This window comes from Salvelinus fontinalis, chromosome 12 (assembly GCF_029448725.1).
Source record: "Salvelinus fontinalis isolate EN_2023a chromosome 12, ASM2944872v1, whole genome shotgun sequence".
Lineage (NCBI taxonomy): Eukaryota > Metazoa > Chordata > Actinopteri > Salmoniformes > Salmonidae > Salvelinus > Salvelinus fontinalis.
This window is the reverse complement of record NC_074676.1, coordinates 9,263,176-9,286,770: the sequence shown is the minus strand read 5'-3', so window position 1 is coordinate 9,286,770 and position 23,595 is coordinate 9,263,176. Positions and strand designations below refer to the sequence as shown.

The following is a 23,595-nucleotide window of genomic DNA, read 5'->3' as shown; positions in this document are numbered from 1 at the left end:
TATTGCACCGTTATCAACATGATATTTTTTAAAACCCATTAATTTCCCTGTAATGTGCTGAGATTGTAACAGTTTTCAGGCTTTGAAGGCGGGTTTTTACTGGAATTACTAGAAATGTAAAATTGATCTGGCAAGCCTGTCTGCCTGAGCATGATCACAACAAAAGTAGCTGTGCAGCAAGTTTTTTACGGAAGAGGAGGATGGTTGCAGACGTTCTCATTCATGCAAGAAGGTAAGCTATTAACTAAACTGTTAACCAATATTTTAACAAAAATTGTTATATTGATATATTGCGTCATGAGATTGAAATTGGTTGGCTCATCCAAACAATTCATTAATGTGCAATTGTTACTTTATACTTATTTACTGCTTGCTAATGATTAGCGTGCTAGCTCGCGGTTAGCGTGCTAGTTTAGCATAATTGGCAAAAAATGTCTTGTGGTTAACCCAATGTTACATGCATTGGAAAATAATATTGCTAGTGTAACTTGAATTGGTTTACAAGCTAGCTAGAAATGCCAGTTCCTTATCTGTTTTGTCAAGTCATAAGCATGCAAACGTGCTGAAATATTTAAATAAATCCCCTCATTTAAGTTTTGGCGGGTTTTTTATCGCCATTACCCAAAGAGAAATAAGTTGCTAGTTATTTTGGCTTTGCATTTTAAACAGTGAAACACCACAACAGGAATAAAGATTGTGGAAAGTGTCAAATTTGGTAGGACTGTGCCAATTCACATGCCTTGCTTTAGCCATATCACTCATACTGTTTCTTGTTTTGTTCATCCATAAAAGCAGATCAGCCTTAGTTGCATCCAGGAACTTGCATAATGTGCTTATGTTATGCTTATACTTGCTTTTTTACTTTGAAAGTCGTCTTAAAAAAGGAAATTGTAATAGATGTTTGTAGGACCTCTGTCAGTCAATGATAACAGTCATTGGTGTCCACCAGCCCATCCCCTTTGTTGTGTGCTGAGCAATCTTGTTATTCTTTTAAGTCTCAACCATTCTTTTAGAAACTTGTCTTCCTTTACAAAGGCACTGCAGAGGCTAAGAAGATGCATGGAAACTCTAAAAGAAACATAATTCAATATGTAGGCCAGATTTGAAAAGGAAATAATAAATCCCGAAGCTCAGTGTAATGGCTCTCGTCGGTGGAAGGAGAGGAGGACCAAAGCGCAGCGTGGTGCGTATCCATATTTATTAGAATACTAATCAATTATGAACAAAAACAATAAACAGACGAAAACCCAACGAAGCTACAGTCCCGAACTAGTGAACACAGACAAACCAGGAACACACGAACAGGAACAATCACCCACAAACCAATAGTGAAAACAGTCTACCTTAATATGGTTCCCAATCAGAGACAATGCAAAACACCTGCCTCTGATTGAGAACCATATCAGGCCAAATGACAAACCTAAACATAGAAACACATAACATAGACTGCCCACCCCAACTCACGCCCTGACCATACTAACTAAAGACAAAGCAAAGGAAAATAAAGGTCAGAACGTGACACTCAGGTTTGTCAGTTGTTTAGAATGAGGATACTGGGGATGGTTGAATCATATTCAATTGCCTAATTTGCACATGACTAGTTTCATTTTATTGTATCCTTAGATGTCAGACACCGAGGCTGCCTGCACCGCCGTTGATCAGAACAGACAGCGTATACGTAAGTTAGTGTCATTCAACACCAGCACATACTGTAAGTTCGTGTGAATCAGCTTTGTAAATCAAAGACAGGCAAGTCTGCACTTCCATCCCATATTCATTGTTTTATAACCTAATGTAGAGGAGCACAGAGCCATAACTAATCAAAATGTGCCAGTGTCCAAATACTTTGTGTTATTTGTCTAGTTGTCCAATATACTTTTCTTCTGCAATACAGTTGACCAAAGCTATGCTTGGATACAGGACTGATGACTCAATAACCAGTATTGACAACAGTGAAGATGGTTATGTCCCAGGGCCATCAGGATCATCAGAGGAAGGCAATTTCTATGAAGAAAATCTGACCGGTGTGCCTATACCTTACATACACATGGACCTATTCTTAATTACAATGTCCTTATCGACATGTTTTCCAGGAGAGATGTCAGCGATTCGGGCCAATGACCAAGGGAAAGCTGGGACAAAAAAGAGGCTCACACGGTAAGCATGTTTCCTCTTGCCTTCAGTCAGTGCATTTTCACTCTGTAGTGTCAACTAGATTCCATACAGATTGAGTCTGCCTTGATGTCAGCATTGCACATTCTCCTCTCACATCCTTATCTCTGTAGTTATTTCGTTGGGATTGTTAGTTTAATCTCAACACACTCTCTGCAGATACAGCTGTAACCTTGTAGAGTTAATACAGAGAGATGTTCAAGTACTGTATTGTAGTCAACCTTTATTTAATGTAGTCATTCATAATGCCATCTCTTTCCAAAGGTGCCAAAGGAACAAAAAGGTATTGGTCGACAATAGAGGTGGATGCAGTTGAAGATTCCTTGATGAATTTCATCCGACTGAGATAAACGCCTGGAAAACAAGACTGTGAGAAATGCATTGCTGCTTCTCCCCAAGCACTAGTAAACAGGGACTGGAGAGCAGTAAAGTTCTATGTACACAACAGAATAGTTGCAGATCAGAGAAAATAAGTGTATGAGATGCTTCTGGTTATCTTCGTGTACTTCTGAGGATTTAATGAGACTCACTTGACTTAAGCTCATAGGCAGATGACAAATGTCTTCTATCTCACTATTCGGGGGAGTTTTTCCGGGTGGGTGGTTCACTTTTGTAGTGACTAAGGTCTCAAGAATGCAAAGCCTGCTGACTTTGAATGTTACAGAAAAAAAAAATACAATTCTAAACTATTAATCTGTTACTTGGATATATTGAATCCATTACTGAAATGGTTGTTCCAGTTTAAATACTTTACAGAAGAACTACACTACAGCCGTTGAATTGCCATCCGTGTTGCACCATTGTGGCATTCTACATGAATATTTTCAGCCAAAAAATAGAATGAATGCGTCAAATATCGAGAATTTAAACTTGATAATTATTTTACGGTTCCATTAGGTACAACGTAGGCAGTTGGATAGCTTTTATAGATTTCATAGGAGGCATTCTCTCAATGGCTGATGGCAATGCATTGCAATGCATTGTGTGGCTGCTGCCAAGATACATACTCAATCTCTAGCCACTAATAGTTAATAATACGATGTAATAAATGTATCACTAGTCATTTAAACAATGCCACTTTATATAATGTTTACATACCCTACATTACTCATCTCATATGTATATACTGTACTCTATACCATCTACTGCATCTTGCCTATGCCGTTCGGCCATCGCTCATCCTTATATTTATATGTACATATTGTTAATTATTCCTTTGCTCACAAGAAACCAACAACACACACCACAGATCATTTTCAACTGCATTAAAACTTTATAGAAACAGATCTCTTTGGAACATGCTGAGGATAAATTAACATTTGCCTAACTAGAATAACAAGTGGATTAATATTAATCTCTAGTTGATACTGAGGGACATATTCTATCATCACTCTAGCGTACTAGATACTTTGGGTACTCCCAAGGGGTTGAAGCAGTCCATCTTCAGGAAGAGAACACTCTTCAAGAAGCTACACACCCCAGGGATGAAAGTACTTTGACAGCTTGTGGCTCCTTTTGGATCTCATAGGAAAAGTCTGTTCCAACAGTACTTCTGAAAGTAGCTGCTGCTTATGCACAACAGCCTGGATCGGTGGGCGCTGAATCATTTCTGTCACCTGCCCTTTGTGGTTTGGGGTTGAAAGGGCAGTGGAGGTACTAGGATGGCAGGCAGAGCAGACGCTGGGATGATGCTGGCTGATCCTCTGGTCCATGGTAGGCCATGAGGTCTCAATAGGGCTCCCAATTGGCGCAGCCGTCTAATGCACTGGTCCCATAGGGCGGCGTACAATTGGCCCAGTGCCGTCCGGGTTAGGGTTTGGCCGGGGTAGGCCGTCATTGTAAATAAGCATTTGTTCTTAACTAACTTCCCTATTTAAATAAAGGTTAAAACATTTTTTAAATTATGATGTGTGTGTGTGCCCCCTACAACTACAACTGGCTTTGCTCCATCTCTTCAGAAAGAGACTCTTCATCCACCTCCAAGATCGAGGGCAGTGATGGAGAGACACACACATGGAAGAAAGGCCCAGACTTAAAGTTAACATCCCAGTGAATGGGCTTCACTCTCTTCCTGCTCCCTCGTTGGCTATTCTCCCATTCCCGCTTGGCCTTGGCACGGGAGGCGGGCATGTGCCACCGCTTGATAGGAGGCTGTTCCGCCAGTGGGGCCAAGGGGGTCAAGAGGATTTCAAAGGGGCACTTCTCGCCCGCCTGCATGGCTCTCCTACTGGTCAGTAAAGCGGTGTGGTCGGTGCGACCTGTGTGGCTGGGCGTAGGTCTGGGCAGGGGGTGACAGCCATCATCTCCGCCTACGTTAGCTGGGTGGCAGATTAAAGGTGGACCACAGAGGAATATCCTCTCAGTGCTACTGAAGGACAGGGGCTCAGAGGGTAATATGTTTTGTTTGTCACCCAGTTGTTCTTGTAGCTGCTGGTCCAGCATAGCAGACCGGATCTGTAAGAGCTGGATCCTCTTCGACACACGCCGTGATCTGGCGTTGGCAGGCCGGGCTGGCACTGGGGAGGCAGGTGGGGCAGGCACTCGGCTGGAAGGAACCGGAGAAGCAGATGGAGTAGGCACCAGAAGGTCAGGCACATGGCTGACCATTGGGGTAGGCAATGGGATGGCCATCTGGGCAGGTGAGGCTGACACTGCAATGGTTGGCAGCACAGGGAAAGAATTGGTGCTCTCCCTCCTACCCATGGAGTTTATAAGCTCTAAGGTCTGGTTAGGGAACCTCAGAGTGCTGCCGTCAGTATGTCTTGTTATCCTAGCTATCCCGGTCTTGGGTCGTGCCAGGCTTCTGCTGGCCTGGACCTCCGGCTGGAGGACATCCACAGGAGAACATGGCGGCTGCAAGAGGCTGCCGTCGGACAGAGACCGTCTGGCCTGAGCAGGAGGAGAGCGGTGACTTTGGTCCTGGATGTTAGACGTCTTGAGAGGATTGGCCTGGATCCTGACCTCAGACTGGCTGCATGGAGTCCCAGATAATGGAGCTACTGCCTTGGCTGCAGTGGAGCATACATTGGGCCTCTTAGGGATGCTTCCTGGTGTCTGTGGTCTGCTGGATTTAATCTCTGGCTCCTGCTTTTTGCTGGAGGTAAATGTGCTCCCTCCAGTTTTGGTTTTGACCGGACCCAGACGCTTGCTACCCATCTGTCCCTCCAGCTGCAGACGAGGCATGCGAGGCACCTTGGGGGTGTTTTTGATCCTTTGGACATTGAGAGAGGTCACAGTGAGCATTGGGAGCCTGATGGGTGGAGTGGCCATTGGAAGCCTTCCCATGTCAGCCCTCTCTTTAGTCCCATCCATGTTGTGGAAGTGGGATCGGCTATTCTTTCTCCCTGGTGGCATTGGCTGTAGGACAATATCACTGGCACTCCGGACACTGAGGATGTCTGTCAGACTGTTCTCAGAACTGTTCTGACTGGTCTCTTGTGTCCGAGTCCTGGACTTCCCTCTGTCTTTCATGGCTGTGAGAGTCACAGTGGAGGAGCAAACAGCAACAAAAAGCATGTTTGAGAATAAGAATATAGAATAAATTACAATAGATTTTGATCAAAGTTGTTACTATAAATGTGTGTTTTTCCACTTTCAAAGGACATTCCAATTCCTGCCAAATGTTCATAAATTCATAAAAATTAAAGATTTACAGACTAAGGCCTACCTTCAATTTGGACTTCCAGATAATTTGCACACGTAGGATTTGACTATACAGTTTCAACAATATATTCTTGAAAACAGAAACACAAAACAACAAGACCTAGTCACAAATCACAAAACATAACAGTTTCTGACCGTTATTGATCAAATTTTAAGATCTCGTAAAATAAAAGTAATGCATTTGAGATTATTTCATTAAATTATAGGTCCTACCTCAGTTCAAGAAGAGCGTTAATGACCTGTCTATGGAATGTTTTATTTTAACAAAAGAATGCTTCATTATGACATCATGTACATTATGACATAGCAGCCGTCCGTCCACATCATAAAAGTTTGTCAAATCCACTTGAATAGGCATGAAATGTAACATTAAATATAATAGGACTAATTCAACAATTTAATAAAAATAATAGTTTGACAGTAATTATTCAGTTTACTGGCTTTTATTTTCATTACAGTAGTGGTTTTGAATTGATTAAAATGAGAGTAGGCCTAGTGAGTTTAGTAGAACTCGATAGCTCATTGAACATCTGTGTGGAACGTTCGTAGCTGACGCCACACAGACGCCTTTGGGGAAAAAATCACGATTTTAGTTTCATATTCAACTTATCAGCATATATGCACGGCAAATAAATTCTCACTACTCAAATAAATCTGAAAATCGCAATTATCTATTTATTATAGCATGCTCTTAGAACGAGAATCACTGTGGTGTCAATGTTTTTGATTATGTCCAAGTAGGAACATAGCTACGGGTATTTTGACTTCTATAATAGTAGTAGTTGTGTGTGTTTTCTTGTCGTGCATTCGTTTTGAGTCAACACTAAACCCACAATATTTTGGTCCCATTCGGTATTAGCGCCGTCAGCCAATGGCGGAAGTGACATCCCTGATGCTTAAATTGATGTTGTCGACCAAACACATTTCAATATCACTTTTGAAATACAATAAATAGCCTGTTAATTTGTCGACAAAACAAGTGAATAAATTATATGTTGGCTTCACGTCTCCAACTCAACCAAAAATAAAAGTTGAATGTAATTAAGCCAGTGTCTTAGATTGAACTATCCAATTAGTAAATATATCCTTTAAATGTTGATATTTGGTTGCTTTGTCAACTAAACACAATTCAATATTACTTTTGTAATACAGTAAATAGCCTAAAGTTAAGGCTATCTTAAAATTAATAGTAGGCATACTGAGGGTTGTGGCAGATCACAATTGCTGTAGTCTATGTAGAATCTCGAACGGCATTGATCACTTGCACCATGTACTTTTAATGTAATCGCAACTTCAAACCAGGTAATTTGGATCTGCTATTTGATGCTTCACAGTCTGGTTTCGTCGGCAGGGTTGTGGGAGTGATAGTTGCTAAAATATACTTAAGTATCAAAAGTAAAAGTATGAACTTAAAATTACTTAAATTAAGCAAATCAGATAGCCAGGGTCACACTCCGACATCATTTAAAAACAAAGCATTTGTGTTTAGTGATTAGTGAGTGCGCCATATCAGAGGCAGTAGGGATGACCAGGGATGTTCTCTTGATAAGTGTGGGAATTTGACTATTTTCTGTCCTGCTAAGCATTCATAATGTAATGAGTACTTTTGGGTGTCAGGGAAAATGTTTGGAGTAAAAAGTACATCATATTCTTTAGGAATGTTGTTAAGTAAAATATGTCAAAAACATAAATAGTAAAGTACAGATACAGTACTTTAACGTATTTTTACTTAAATACTTTATATTAAAATAAAGAAAGTTGCACACTCCATATATAAAGTCCCAGTAATTTATTGGGTATTTACCAACGTTTCAGCATCACTGTGCCTGCTTCAGGGTAATGTCATGAATACTTGAACCAGGTTATGTAGACAAACAGTGCAGTTAGTGCAACCAATGACAATAGTGAGGGGTGTGTCATAATGATTAAGTTAATTAGAATGAATTAGTGAACCTGTTTAAAAAAACAATTGTTTATGGCATATTAAATATATTAGGCTATTATCATATAGAAACATCATTGAATATAGTACATCATATTAGCATCCACATACATTATTGTTTAATTCAATTTCACATATTTAATTGTTTCGTATTTCATGTCATATTTGTTACATGTAATCTTTTGGTTTAACCTTAATGTATAATCAGCATCATCAACAGGGGGAACATATTAGGTGTATGCTAATAAGCTGTAGAAAGAATATATCAATTTATAAGACTTGTTCATAAGAAGGGCCTGAGATCAAAGTCAATATTCAGACCACTAGGGGTCAATGTTTTTAGACAGGATATCCAGTAAGCCTCCCTTTGTAGGCTTTTCCACATGAACAGGTGATGAGATAGATTACTCCCATGGTCTTGCATGAGATGATACCCCTAACAGGGATTTTTCGACCTGTTTGTGGGTGTCTGAAGGATGTTTTTATAGTGCTATTGTGCATGAGCCACATCTGTAGTTCCCGTTTGGGATAGATGTCAAGAGTGTCTGAGTGAGCTCAGGGGGCATGTCAGATCTCACCAAGCTATCTCCAATATTGCGACCACGCTTATAGACCACCAGTGGAGGCTCCTTGAAGAGGTGGGCAATTTTTTTGTTGTTGTCTGATGGCAGAATATGCCAGTCCTTTTTCAGGATTGCTTTCATTTTCTCTGAACCCTTGGTGTACTTAGTGCAAAAGATGGTTGCGTTGTTTTTCTTCTTTGGTGGAGTTTGAAGTAATTCCTCTCTTGGTTTTTGAGATGTTTTCATTATTGCAGCATTTTTCATTATTGCAGCATCAGAGTTTTGTCCTTGTAGCCTCTCATTTTGAATTTATCTGTCAAATATTTAGCATTGCTGTCAAAATCTGTCTGGTGGCCACAGATTAGTTTAATCCTGCATAACTGACTGTATGGTAGACCATTCTTGAGGGGAAGGGGATGCATACTATTCACACATAGCAAGGTATTGCGGTCTGTGGGCTTTGTGTATAAGTCTGTGTCTAATTCTAATGCATCATTCTCTTTGATGATCCATAAGTCCAGGTAGTTTATTTTTCTCTCATCAGTCTGCATGGTGAATTTGAGGTATTCAGAGCTCTCGTTTAGTAGAGTTTGGAATTCATTTAGTTCCTGCTGACTTCCTTCCCAGAGCACAAAGACATCATCTATGTATCTCTTCCATAGGAGGATTTTAGAAACTTACCCTGAAGAAGGCACATTGATGCCGAAACGTTGGCAAATGCCCAATAAATTACTGGGAGTTTATATATGGAGTGTGCAACTTTATTTTGATAGTTTATTTCCCCACACAAACAAATTTTTCTGGGTGTGCGCCAGCTCATGTTTTTTAATTTACTTAAGTACTTTACACCACTGTAAATAGCACACACACACATATATACATATATAATTGTATTCCCATTTGAACTGTGCTGTGTTTTTAAATGGTTGAATATTATATACACTGCTCAAAAAAATAAAGGGAACACTAAAATAACACATCCTAGATCTGAATGAATTAACTATTCTTATTAAATACTTTTTTCTTTACATAGTTGAATGTGCTGACAACAAAATCACACAAAAATTATCAATGGAAATCAAATTTATCAACCCATGGAGGTCTGGATTTGGAGTCACACTCAAAATTAAAGTGGAAAACCACACTACAGGCTGATCCAACTTTGATGTAATGTCCTTAAAACAAGTCAAAATTAGGCTCAGTAGTGTGTGTGGCCTCCACGTGCCTGTATGACATCCCTACAATGCCTGGGCATGCTCCTGATGAGGTGGCGGATGGTCTCCTGAGGGATCTCCTCCCAGACCTGGACTAAAGCATCCGCCAACTCCTGGACAGTCTGTGGTGCAACGTGGCGTTGGTGGATGGAGCGAGACATGATGTCCCAGATGTGCTCAATTGGATTCAGGTCTGGGGAACGGGCGGGCCAGTCCATAGCATCAATGCCTTCCTCTTGCAGGAACGGCTGACACACTCCAGCCACATGAGGTCTAGCATTGTCTTGCATTAGGAGGAACCCAGGGCCAACCGCACCAGCATATGGTCTCACAAGGGGTCTGAGGATCTCATCTCGGTACCTAATGGCAGTCAGGCTACCTCTGGCGAGCACATGGAGGGCTGTGCAGCCCCCCAAAGAAATGCCACCCCACACCATGACTGACCCACCGCCAAACCGGTCATGCTGGAGGATGTTGCAGGCAGCAGAATGTTCTCCACGGCGTCTCCAGACTCTGTCATGTGCTCAGTGTGAACCTGCTTTCATCTGTGAAGAGCACAGGGTGCCAGTGGCGAATTTGCCAATCTTGGTGTTCTCTGGCAAATGCAAACGTCCTGCACGGTGTTGGGCTGTAAGCACAACCCCCACCTATGGACGTCGGGCCCTCATACCACCCTCATGGAGTCTGTTTCTGACCGTTTGAGCAGACACATGCACATTTGTGGCCTGCTGAAGGTCATTTTGCAGGGCTCTGGCAGTGCTCCTCCTGCTCCTCCTTGCACAAAGCCGGAGGTAGCGGTCCTGCTGCTGGGTTGTTGCCCTCCTACGGCCTCCTCCACGTCTCCTGATGTACTGGCCTGTCTCCTGGTAGCGCCTCCATGTGCTGACAGACACAGCAAACCTTCTTGCCACAGCTCGCATTGATGTGCCATCCTGGATGAGCTGCACTACCTGAGCCACTTGTGTGGGTTGTAGACTCCGTCTCATGCTACCACTAGAGTGAAAGCACCGCCAGCATTCAAAAGTGACCAAAACATCAGCCAGGAAGCATAGGAACTGAGAAGTGGTCTGTGGTCACCACCTGCAGAACCACTCCTTTATTGGGGGTGTCTTGCTAATTGCCTATAATTTCCACCTGTTGTCTATTCCATTTGCACAACAGCATGTGAAATGTATTGTCAATCAGTGTTGCTTCCTAAGTGGATAGTTTGATTTCACAGAAGTGTGATTGACTTGGAGTTACATTGTGTTGTTTAAGTGTTCCCTTTATTTTTTTGAGCTGTGTATATGTGTGTGTGTGTGTGTGTGTGTTATTTACAGTGATTTAAAGTACTTAAGTAGATTAAAAAACATGAGCAGGTGCACAGTGATGCTGAAACATTGGTAAATCCCCAATAAATTATATGGAGTGTTCGACTTTCTTTATTTTGATATAAAGTATTTAAGTAAAAATACTTGTTTTTGACATATTTCACCTTTACTTAACACCATCCCTAAAGAATATGATGTACTTTTTACTCCATACATTTTTCCTGACACCCAAAGGGGTAGTCATTACAAAATGGTCCAATTCCCACACAAATCAAGAGAACATCCCTGGTACATACTTTTACTTTTGATACTTAAGTATATTTTAGCAACTACATTTACTTTTGATACTTAAGTATATTTAAAACCAAATACTCTTAGACTTTTACTCAAGTAGTATTTTATTGGCTGACTTTTACTTAAGTCATTTTCTACTAAGGTAACTTTACTTTTACTCAAGTATGACAATTGAAACTTCCTGCAATAGCGTCCTCAAACAATTTTAAGGCATTTTGACATGGTTTACCTGTTCGTTAATAGTGAGTTGGAAGATAAACCATCTATTGTATCGCCAAAGCAAAAGATGCCCAATATGTCAAAGCCTCAGACGAGGCATGGAAAAATGCCCCTCTCTGACAACCCTTCTTCGGCTTTGGAGGATGCTAGCTCGGAAGAAGGACCAGCATGGTTCAGAATGGAGATAGACAAGGGTATAACAAAAATCCAAGAGACACTTTCTGAACGCCTCAGCAAAATTGATGTACTGATCGATAAACTCCACAAAGACCAGAAAGTCACAAAGGGACGAGTGACAAAGTTAGAAAAAGACCATGCTGACCACCAGGCTGCCACCCTGGACGTCCACGAGGAAGTGGAACAAAAATACAAGAAGTTGGAAGACGCCATCTCTAAACTCAGGGACAAATTTGATTATTACGAAAATGTCCAAAGGCACTCGAATTTGAGACTTCAAGGTTTCCCGGAGGCCGTGGAGGGAAGAGACGCAATCTCCTTTCTAAAGGAATGGATTCCCAAAATTCTGGATCTACCCCCTCCCGCGCACCCACTGGAGATCGAGAGGGCCCATCGCACCCTACGGAGGTGGCTGCCTGGCCAGGTTGCACCCAGGGCATTTGTCATTAAATTTATACACTACCAGGACACTGTTCGCATCCGCTCTGCTGCCTGAGCAAAGGGAAGGCTCAAGTATGGAGATGCCAGAATCATGATCTTGTGGCGAAATCCTGCACGGAGCCTTCACCGTGCACGGCCACTTTAAGAGCGCATGAGCAGTAAGGAAGGAGGAAATGAAAGAGAGCTTGTTCAGCTCTTTGGGGAGGAGCTCTTGGGTGGCGCGGCAGTTTGATTGTGTGTGCTATGCTGCAGAAGTTTTTGTTTGTTTTCAGCGTATGTAGTTATAAAGTATTTAAATCAATCCTCGTTGTGATCGCTCTACGTCGTGGTTGTTTTCGTTTGGGACCGCGACGGTTATGGATCGCAATGGATTAGTAGCAACATTGTTGCGAAGCTTTAACCTACAACCCAACACACCATCGGACAGTCAGACCGTACACCTGCACCCTAAAGACCACAGCTAAGATCGCTCTTGTTCCCTTTCTCTCTTTCTCTTCCCGCTATGTTCCAGTGCTTTACTCTGCAACACTCTATTTTCCTAATGCATTGAAGTTCATTGGAGCTGGACTATTATTGCCCTGCCAGAACTAATTGGGTGGACATTTTAGTTAAAAGGGAGATTGCTTTAAAGTGTGTATTATTATTTGAACTGTGTTGAGGTGGGGTGTACTAAGGACACGTGGCTGAGAAGATTGTGGACATTTTTAAGGCCTTTGTGTATATGACCACCCCCACATTCCTACCCTCTGCACTCCTCCACGGGAAGAGAATACAAATTATTGCAAATCCTCTGTTGATGACTGGGTTCTTTATTGTATGAAGTTTCTGTTTAATTGCTCTGCCATTATTATAATATGAGGTATGCTTGGTGGGGTTGCCAAGAATTGTGGAAGGACTGTGATGTGGGATCTATAGGTTGTGTATTCTCTTTTCTCTCCGCTGGCTATCTGGTCAACAGGCTACACTCTAGGCAGTCTCTTCTGCTGATGTGTGTGGGTCTGGTAGTGGTACTCTCTCTGTTCTACTATTTTCCTTTCGGCATGGTTAATACCTGCCTGACGCCCGAACAAAATCTTCTTTACCCCTCTCTAATTAATACCGCTACAATCTTTCCGGATCTTTCTTCCACATTACACAAGAGGAGGATGGCTTTCTCCCCACTGAAGAGACTTCTGCGTCAGGCTGGCTTGGCATACGGCCTGAGCTACCCAGCGACTTTGTGGATCGAAACCAAGAAAGGTGAGCGTACATTTGACTCTGTGAAGATGGCTGAAACATACATGAGGAAAGAACTTCCTGACTTGTTCACGTCTACTACACCCCGAGGAACTGTCTTTTGAACTTGGATACAGTGGATAGTGAACTGTTAGCACATGAGGAAACAACGAAATTACTCATATGATCGACTGGCTGGCTAGATGGCTAGCGTAATAATGACTAGCGAGGTAAAGTTGGATCATAGCTAATGTTGGCTGTGCTATTTAGCCAGCTCGCTAAGTTTACAAGGGTGTAGCTATAGCTACTATACGTCCACACTATGCCAGATAGTTAAAAAAAATTCTGTATACTTTTATTTTACGCAGAGAGGGGTTGGTTAAATAGTTATGTGGCTATTTATATAGCTCTTCTTCAGGAGATACACCTGACTGACTCTGATCATGATAAACTGAAGAGAGAGTGTGATGGTCAAGTGTACTATTCATCTTTCACCTCTCGGGCAAGAGGGGTGGCCATACTCATTAATAAGCATTGCCCCTTTCAGATACAATCTCAGATTAAAGACAAAGGAGTTAGGTTTGTGATCATTCAAGGTTTCATTAACACTGAGCCCATTACCATTGTGAATGTGTATGGGCCTAACCATGATGATCCTAAATTTTACCAAGACATCTTTTTAAAGTTAATGTGCCCATCATCAGAGATAATAATGGCAGGGGATTTTAACTTGGTACTGGACCCTTCCAGTGATAGATCTTCCTCTAATAGCATCAACCTCACACAGGCAGATAAAATGTTAAAAGCAGAAATGAAACACTTTGGACTCGTAGACTTATGGAGATTTCACAACCAAAAGGTTAAAGAATACTCCTTTTACTTCCCTGTCCATAACAGTTACTCTAGAATTGACTTGTTTCTTATTCCTGCAGCCAAGGGAAGTTTAACTACTGGGTGTAAGTACTTACTAAGATGTATATCAGATCATTTTGCCCTGCTGGCTTCAGTACCAGTCAGTAGAGCACAGCCACCCTCAAGAAGATGGAGGTTTGGCAAATACTTGCTAAATAATCCCACATTTGTAACATTTCTGAACACTCATATAGACATATTTTTTAGCACCAATAACAACTCTGCCTCTCCCTAATTTTATGGGAAACTCGCCTTGCATATCTGAGGGGGCAAATCATATCCTTTAGTTCAGGTGCTCGTAAGATGTATAAGGCTCAAGTAGATTAGTTAGTCTGGAAAATGAACATAGTGTAACATTTGACGACTCAACTCTACAAAAATTTGACTCAAAGCGATTGGAATATAACACCCTGACGACTCATAAAGTGGAAAATGCTCTTAGGAGAACAAAACAAAACCACTACGAACATGGAGCTAAAGCAGGAAAGTTGCTTGCTTGGCAAATAAGACGAGAGGATGCTAGTAGAATTATTAGCTCTATTAAGATACCCAATAACACAGTTGTTCACAGTCCTGAGGAAATTAATCTAGTCTTCAGGGAGTTTTATGAAACATTGTACAAGTCTGAAGGGGATGCCCCTGCCACAATGCATGAGTTTTTGAACAAACTCAATTTACAAACTTTAAATGATGAGGATAGAGAGCACATGGCGAAAGAGATTACATCAGATTAAGGAATCCATTTTCAACACTGCTGGGGGAAAATCACCAGGGTTAGACGGATTCCCTATTGAATTCTATCGATCCTTTTTACCCAAACTAATTGAGCCTCTTTGCAGTATGTTTAATTATGCCATAGAGACAGAAAAGCTCCCAGACACACTTGAACAGGCACTGATCACAGTTTTGTTAAAACCTGGGAAAGATCCTATGCTTTGTGGGTCGTATAGACCAATAACTCTAATGAACACTTCATATAAGATTCTTGCGAAACTCATTGCTCTTAAACTGGATAAGGTTCTACCGGACTTGGTTGATATGGACCAAACAGGCTTTGTAAGAAACCGCTCATCTCCTGATAATATCAGAAGATTATTTAATATTATGCATTATGTAGAGAATGACCAAGAATCTATGCGGCGGCTTCATTAGATGCGGAAAAAGCTATTGACTACATAGAATGGAACTACCTGTTTGAAGTTTTACAGAGGATGACTATTGGACCTAAGTATGTAGGTCTGATTAGATTACTGAACACATGTCCGGTAGCTCAGATCCTGACTAATGGAAACATTTCCTCACAGTTCTTCCTATCACGTGGCACAAGACAGGGTTGTCCAGCTAGTCCGCTCCTTTTTTCTTTGGCTATAGAGCCACTGGCAGAAGCTTTTCGATCTCATCCATCCATCCATGGTGTTCGTATAGGTGGGCGTGAACATCTGGTCTCGCTATATGCCGATGACATTTTGCTTTACTTCACTAAACCAGAAATTTCACTCCGAACATTAGTTGATATCCTGAAAGAATATGGGACCTTTTCAGGATATAAAATAAACCTATCGAAGAGTATAATTATGCCTTTTAACAGGGCAGCTATGCAGAACCCAATCTTAGACCAACTGTTTTCTTGAAAACCACAGAAAATGATATATCTTGGATTGCAAATTCCTTCTGAAATGATTAAGACATATCAACTGAACTATACTCCACTTCTCAAAAAGGTTGGGGAAGAATTGGATAGATGGCGGGATTTACCAATTACTCTTATTGGGCCGGTCAATTGTGTAAAGATGAATATATTACCAAAATTCTTGTACCCTTTTCAAACCTTGCCCTTTCCTATTCCCAAGTTTTTTTCAAACAACCTAATAGGAAGATTTCTTCATTTCTGTGGAAAAGGAAACCCCCCAGAGTGAAACTCACAACTTTATGCTAACCATACTCAAGAGGACTCACTCTACCTGACGTCCAGTTGTATTACTGGGCATCTCAGTTAAAGGCTGTGTGGGTATGGCAAGATACAACAAGTTCACCCTCTTGGAGACAAATAGAGGAGGAGTGTCTGACCCCTGTTACATTGGCATCTATACCTTATATTAGCCCACCTAAAGCTTTGCTAGATCTCATAAACAACCCTTGTAGCTATGTTCCTACTTGGACATAATCAAAAACATTGACACCACAGTGATTCTCGTTATAATAAATAGATAATTGCAATTTTCAGATTTATTTGAATAGTGGGAATTTATTTGCCGTGCATATATGCTGATAAATTGAATATGAAACTAAAATCGCACATTTTTTTCCAAAGGCGTCTGTGTGGCGTCAGCTGCGAACGTTCCACACAGATGTTCAATGAGCGATCGAGTTCTACTACACTCACTAGGCCTAATCTCAATTTAATAAATTCAAAACCACTACTGTAATGAAAATAAAAGCCAGTAAACTGAATAATTACTGTCAAACTATTATTTTTATTAAATTGTTGAATTAGGCCTATTATATTTAATGACATTTCATGCCTATTCAAGTGGATTTGACAAACTTTTATGATGTGGACGGACAGCTGCTATGTCATAATGTACATGATGTCATAATGAAGCATTCTTTTGTTAAAATAAAACATTCCATAGACAGGTCATTGACGCTCTTCCTGAACTGAGGTAGGACCTATAATTTTATGAAATAATATCAAATACGTTACTTTTATCATATGACAACTTTATTTGACCAACAACTGTCAGAAAAACTGTTATGTTTTGTGATTTGTGACTAGGTCTTGTTGTCTTGTGTTTCTGTTTTCAAGAATATATTGTTGAAACTGTATAGTCAAATCCAACGTGTGCAAATTATCTGGAAATCCAAATTGAAGGTAGGGCTTAGGCTGTGAATCTTTCATTTAAATGAATTTATGAACATTTTGGCAGGAATTGGAATGTCCTTTGAAAGTGGAAAAACACACATTTATAGTAACAACTTTGATCAAAATCTATTGTAATTTATTCTATATTCTTATTCTCAAACATGCTTTTTGTTGCTGTTTGCTCCTCCACTGTGACTCTCACAGCCATGAAAGACAGAGGGAAGTCCAGGACTCGGACACAAGAGACCAGTCAGAACAGTTCTGAGAACAGCCTGACAGACATCCTCAGTGTCCGGAGTGCCAGTGATATTGTCCTACAGCCAATGCCGCCAATGCCGCCGATCCCACTTCCACAACATGGATGTGACTAAAGAGAGGGCTGACATGGGAAGGCTTCCAATGGCCACTCCACCCATCAGGCTCCCAATGCTCACTGTGACCTCTCTCAATGTCCAAAGGATCAAAAACACCCCCAAGGTGCCTCGCATGCCTCGTCTGCAGCTGGAGGGACAGATGGGTAGCAAGTGTCTGGGTCCGGTCAAAACAAAAACTGGAGGGAGCACATTTACCTCCAGCAAAAAGCAGGAGCCAGAGATTAAATCCAGCAGACCACAGACACCAGGAAGCATCCCTAAGAGGCCCAATGTATGCTCCACTGCAGCCAAGGCAGTAGCTCCTTTATCTGGGACTCCATGCAGCCAGTCTGAGGTCAGGATCCAGGCCAATCCTCTCAAGACGTCTAACATCCAGGACCAAAGGCCCCTCTCTCCTCTTGCTCAGGCCAGACGGTCTCTGTCCGACGGCAGCCTCTTGCAGCCGCCATGTTCTCCTGTGGATGTCCTCCAGCCGGAGGTCCAGGCCAGCAGAAGCCTGGCACGACCCAAGACCGGGATAGCTAGGATAACAAGACATACTGACGGCAGCACTCTGAGGTTCCCTAACCAGACCTTAGAGATTATAAACTCCATGGGTAGGAGGGAGAGCACCAATTCTTTCCCTGTGCTGCCAACCATTGCAGTGTCAGCCTCACCTGCCCAGATGGCCATCCCATTGCCTACCCCAATGGTCAGCCATGTGCCTGACCTTCTGGTGCCTACTCCATCTGCTTCTCCGGTTCCTTCCAGCCAAGTGCCTGCCCCACCTGCCTACCCAGTGCCAGCCCGGCCAGCCAACGCCAGATCACGGCGTGTGTCCAAGAGGATCCAGCTCTTACAGATCCGGTCTGCTATGCTGGACCAGCAGCTACAAGAACAACTGGGTGACAAACAAATCATATTACCCTCTGAGCCCCTGTCCTTCAGTAGCACTGAGAGGATATTCCTCTGTGGTCCACCTTTAATCTGCCACCCAGCTAACGTAGGCGGAGATGATGGCTGTCACCCCCTGCCCAGACCTACGCCCAGCCACACAGGTCGCACCGACCACACCGCTTTACTGACCAGTAGGAGAGCCATGCAGGCGGGCGAGAAGTGCCCCTTTGAAATCCTCTTGACCCCCTTGGCCCCACTGGCGGAACAGCCTCCTATCAAGCGGTGGCACATGCCCGCCTCCCGTGCCAAGGCCAAGCGGGAATGGGAGAATAGCCAACGAGGGCGCAGGAAGAGAGTGAAGCCCATTCACTGGGATGTTAACTTTAAGTCTGGGCCTTTCTTCCATGTGTGTGTCTCTCCATCACTGCCCTCGATCTTGGAGGTGGATGAAGAGTCTCTTTCTGAAGAGATGGAGCAAAGCAAGTTGTAGGGGGTCGCGCAAACACACACACCTTCATTTTATTACCTTTATTTAAATAGGCAAGTTAGTCAAGAACAAATTCTTATTTACAATGACGGCCTACCCCGGCCAAACCCTAACCCGGATGGCACTGGGCCAATTGTACGTCGCCCTATGGGACCAGTGCCTTAGACGGCTGTGCCAATCGGGAGCCCTATTGAGACCTCATGGCCTACCATGGACCAGAGAGGATCAGCCAGCATCATCTCAGCGTCTGCTCTGCCTACCATCCTAGTACCTCCACTGCCCTTTCAACCCCAAACCACAAAGGGCAGGTGACAGAAATGATTCAGCGCCCACCGATCCAGGCTGTTGTGCATAAGCAGCAGCTACTTTCAGAAGTACTGTTGGAACAGACTTTTCCTATGAGACCCAACAGGAGCCACAAGCTGTCAAAGTACTTTCATCCCTGGGGTGTGTAGCTTCTTGAAGAGTGTTCTCTTCCTGAAGATGGACTGCTTCAACCCCTTGGGAGTACCCAAAGTATCTAGTACACTAGAGTGATGATAGAATATGTCCCTCAGTATCAACTAGAGATTAATATTAATCCACTTGTTATTCTAGTTAGGCAAATGTTAATTTATCCTCAGCATGTTCCAAAGAGATCTGTTTCTATAAAGTTTTAATGCAGTTGAAAATGATCTGTGGTGTGTGTTGTTGGTTTCTTGTGAGCAAAGGAATAATTAAGAATATGTACATATAAATATAAGGATGAGCGATGGCCGAACGGCATAGGCAAGATGCAGTAGATGGTACAGAGTACAGTATATACATATGAGATGAGTAATGTAGGGTATGTAAACATTATATAATGTGGCATTGTTTAAGTGACTAGTGATACATTTATTACATCGTATTATTAACTATTAGTGGCTAGAGATTGAGTATGTATCTTGGCAGCAGCCACACAATGCATTGCAATGCATTGCCATCAGCCATTGAGAGAATGCCTCCTATGAAATCTATAAAAGCTATCCAACTGCCTACGTTGTACCTAATGGAACCGTAAAATAATTAACAAATTTAAATTCTCGATATTTGACGCATTCATTCTATTTTTGGGCTGAAAATATTCATGTAGAATACCACAATGGTGCAACACGGATGGCAATTCAACAGCTGTAGTGTAGTTCTTCTGTAAAGTATTTAAACTGGAACAACCATTTCAGTAATGGATTCAATATATCCAAGTAACAGATTAATAGTTTAGAATTGTATTTTTTCCCCCTTTTAACATTCAAAGTCAGCAGACTTTGTATTCTTGAGACCTTAGTCACTACAAAAGTGAACCACCCACCCGGAAAAACTCCCCCGTATAGTAAGATAGAGGACATTTGTCATCTGCCTATGAGCTTAAGTCAAGTGAGTCCCATTAAATCCTCAGAAGTACACCAAGATAACCAGAAGCATCTCATACACTTATTTTCTCTGATCTGCAACTATTCTGTTGTGTACATAGAACTTTACTGCTCTCCAGTCCCTGTTTACTAGTGCTTGGGGAGAAGCAGCAATGCATTTCTCACAGTCTTGTTTTCCAGGCGTTTATCTCAGTCGGATGAAATCCATCAAGGAATCTTCAACTGCATCCACCTCTATTGTCGACCAATACCTTTTTGTTCCTTTGGCACCTTTGGAAAGAGATGGCATTATGAATGACTACATTAAATAAAGGTTGACCGCAATACAGTACTTGAACATCTCTCTGTATTAACTCTACAAGGTTACAGCTGTATCTGCAGAGAGTGTGTTGAGATTAAACTAACAATCCCAACGAAATAACTACAGAGATAAGGATGTGAGAGGAGAATGTGCAATGCTGACATCAAGGCAGACTCAATCTGTATGGAATCTAGTTGACACTACAGAGTGAAAATGCACTGACTGAAGGCAAGAGGAAACATGCTTACCGTGTGAGCCTCTTTTTTGTCCCAGCTTTCCCTTGGTCATTGGCCCGAATCGCTGACATCTCTCCTGGAAAACATCAGTGGAAAACATGTCGATAAGGACATTGCAATTAAGAATAGGTCCATGTGTATGTAAGGTATAGGCACACCGGTCAGATTTTCTTCATAGAAATTGCCTTCCTCTGATGATCCTGATGGCCCTGGGACATAACCATCTTCACTGTTGTCAATACTGGTTATTGAGTCATCAGTCCTGTATCCAAGCATAGCTTTGGTCAACTGTATTGCAGAAGAAAAGTATATTGGACAACTAGACAAATAACAAAGTATTTGGACACTGGCACATTTTGATTAGTTATGGCTCTGTGCTCCTCTACATTAGGTTATAAAACAATGAATATGGGATGGAAGTGCAGACTTGCCTGTCTTTGATTTACAAAGCTGATTCACACGAACTTACAGTATGTGCTGGTGTTGAATGACACTAACTTACGTATACGCTGTCTGTTCTGATCAACGGCGGTGCAGGCAGCCTCGGTGTCTGACATCTAAGGATACAATAAAATGAAACTAGTCATGTGCAAATTAGGCAATTGAATATGATTCAACCATCCCCAGTATCCTCATTCTAAACAACTGACAAACCTGAGTGTCACGTTCTGACCTTTATTTTCCTTTGCTTTGTCTTTAGTCAGTATGGTCAGGGCGTGAGTTGGGGTGGGCAGTCTATGTTATGTGTTTCTATGTTTTGTGTTTCTATGTTTAGGTTTGTCATTTGGCCTGATATGGTTCTCAATCAGAGGCAGGTGTTTTGCATTGTCTCTGATTGGGAACCATATTAAGGTAGACTGTTTTCACTATTGGTTTGTGGGTGATTGTTCCTGTTCTTGTGTTCCTGGTTTGTCTGTGTTCACTAGTTCGGGACTGTAGCTTCGTTGGGTTTTCTGTTTATTGTTTTTGTTCATAATTGATTAGTATTCTAATAAATATGGATACGCACCACGCTGCGCTTTGGTCCTCCTCTCCTTCCACCGACGAGAGCCATTACACTGAGCTTCGGGATTTATTATTTCCTTTTCAAATCTGGCCTACATGTTGAATTATGTTTCTTTTAGAGTTTCCATGCATCTTCTTAGCCTCTGCAGTGCCTTTGTAAAGGAAGACAAGTTTCTAAAAGAATGGTTGAGACTTAAAAGAATAACAAGATTGCTCAGCACACAAAGGGGATGGGCTGGTGGACACCAATGACTGTTATCATTGACTGACAGAGGTCCTACAAACATCTATTACAATTTCCTTTTTTAAAACGACTTTCAAAGTAAAAAAGCAAGTATAAGCATAACATAAGCACATTATGCAAGTTCCTGGATGCAACTAAGGCTGATCTGCTTTTATGGATGAACAAAACAAGAAACAGTATGAGTGATATGGCTAAAGCAAGGCATGTGAATTGGCACAGTCCTACCAAATTTGACACTTTCCACAATCTTTATTCTTGTTGTGGTGTTTCACTGTTTAAAATGCAAAGCCAAAGTAACTAGCAACTTATTTCTCTTTGGGTAATGGCGATAAAAAAAACAGCCAAAACTTAAATGAGGGGATTTATTTAAATATTTCAGCACGCTTGCATGCTTATGACTTGACAAAACAGATGAAAAGGAACTGGCTTTTCTAGCTAGCTTGTAAACCAATTCAAGTTACACTAGCAATATTATTTTCCAATGCATGTAACATTGGGTTAACCACAAGACATTTTTACCAATTATGTGTAACAGTATAACTTTAAACCGTCCCCTCGCCCCGACACGGGCGCGAACCAGGGACCCTCTGCACACATCAACGACGGTCGCTCACGAAGCATCGTTACCCATCGCTCCACAAAGGCCACGGCACTTGCAGAGCAAGGGGCAACACTACTTAAGTCTCAGAGTAAGCGACGCAACTGATTGAAATGCTACTAGCGCGTACCCGCTAACTAGCTAGCCATTTCACATCCGTTACATATGCTAAACTAGCACGCTAACCGCTAGCTAGCACGCTAATCATTGGCTAGCACGCTAATCATTAGCAAGCAGTAAATAAGTATAAAGTAACAATTGCACATTAATGAATTGTTTGGATGAGCCAACCAATTTAAATCTCATGACGCAATATATCAATATAACAATTTTAGTTAAAATATTGGTTAACAGTTTAGTTAATAGCTTACCTTCTTGCATGAATGAGAACGTCTGCAACCATCCTCCTCTTCCTTAAAAAACTTGCTGCACACAGCTACTTTTGTTGTGATCATGCTCAGGCAGAGACAGGCTTGCCAGATCAATTTCACATTTCTAGTAATTCCAGTAAAAACCCGCCTTCAAAGCCTGAAAACTGTTACAATCTCAGCAGATTACAGGGAAATTAATGGGTTTTAAAAAATATCATGTTGATAACGGTGCAATATAGAAGTAGTATAAATACTTGCACGCAGCAACCAACACTTTTTACCCGCAGCAAAGTTTTAAAAGTACCTCAATAAAAGACAACACAATGTACATGGCAACCCTGGGGAGAGATTTGTCACTGCAGCATGGGGGAGGGGGAACTGTGTTGACCTGTGAAAGTTTTGGTGGTTTGGTACTTTTGTGCACACTGCAGTGGGGGAGGGACAGCTTCTCCAGCAGAAATTATGGCTAGTAGACAATGATTCCATCAGCCCAGATTTCTGAATATTTGTGCAATATTATTACTGTCACCAACATTTCCTTAGACAATTTGGGTTTGTAGCTTACACAATCACTATCAGTGAGGTGTTAAGTGCAGCTACTTGAATGGTCTGTAGACTTGCTGACACAAAAGTAGCTAATGGCAGGTTAAGATTCTAACTAGCAACCTAACCCCTCAGCAATCAGGTTCACTACCTGCACACAGACCAAACAGCCTAGTGATATTAA

General features: G+C 41.8%; 2 long non-coding RNA genes across 4 annotated transcripts; one reads left to right on the top strand and one right to left on the bottom strand.

Annotated features, from left to right (window-relative positions):
- The first annotated feature begins 472 nt into the window (after positions 1 to 472).
- LOC129866747 (uncharacterized) lies at positions 473 to 2,086 on the top strand. The gene is made up of 3 exons (XR_008761522.1): positions 473 to 1,183; positions 1,624 to 1,678; positions 1,895 to 2,086. It is a non-coding gene; the product is annotated as an uncharacterized LOC129866747 (long non-coding RNA).
- Positions 2,087 to 19,588: 17,502 nt separating this feature from the next.
- Positions 19,589 to 23,314, bottom strand: LOC129866746 (uncharacterized). Of its 3 annotated transcripts, XR_008761521.1 has the most exons (6): positions 22,869 to 23,314; positions 21,660 to 21,807; positions 21,153 to 21,207; positions 20,809 to 20,938; positions 20,663 to 20,726; positions 19,589 to 20,383 (listed from the first exon to the last, which is right to left on the bottom strand). It is a non-coding gene; the product is annotated as an uncharacterized LOC129866746 (long non-coding RNA). The 3 variants fall into 3 exon arrangements; XR_008761519.1 differs by having other exon boundaries at positions 20,663 to 20,938; XR_008761520.1 differs by lacking the exon at positions 22,869 to 23,314 and having other exon boundaries at positions 20,663 to 20,938; positions 21,660 to 21,869.
- Positions 23,315 to 23,595: the final 281 nt, after the last annotated feature.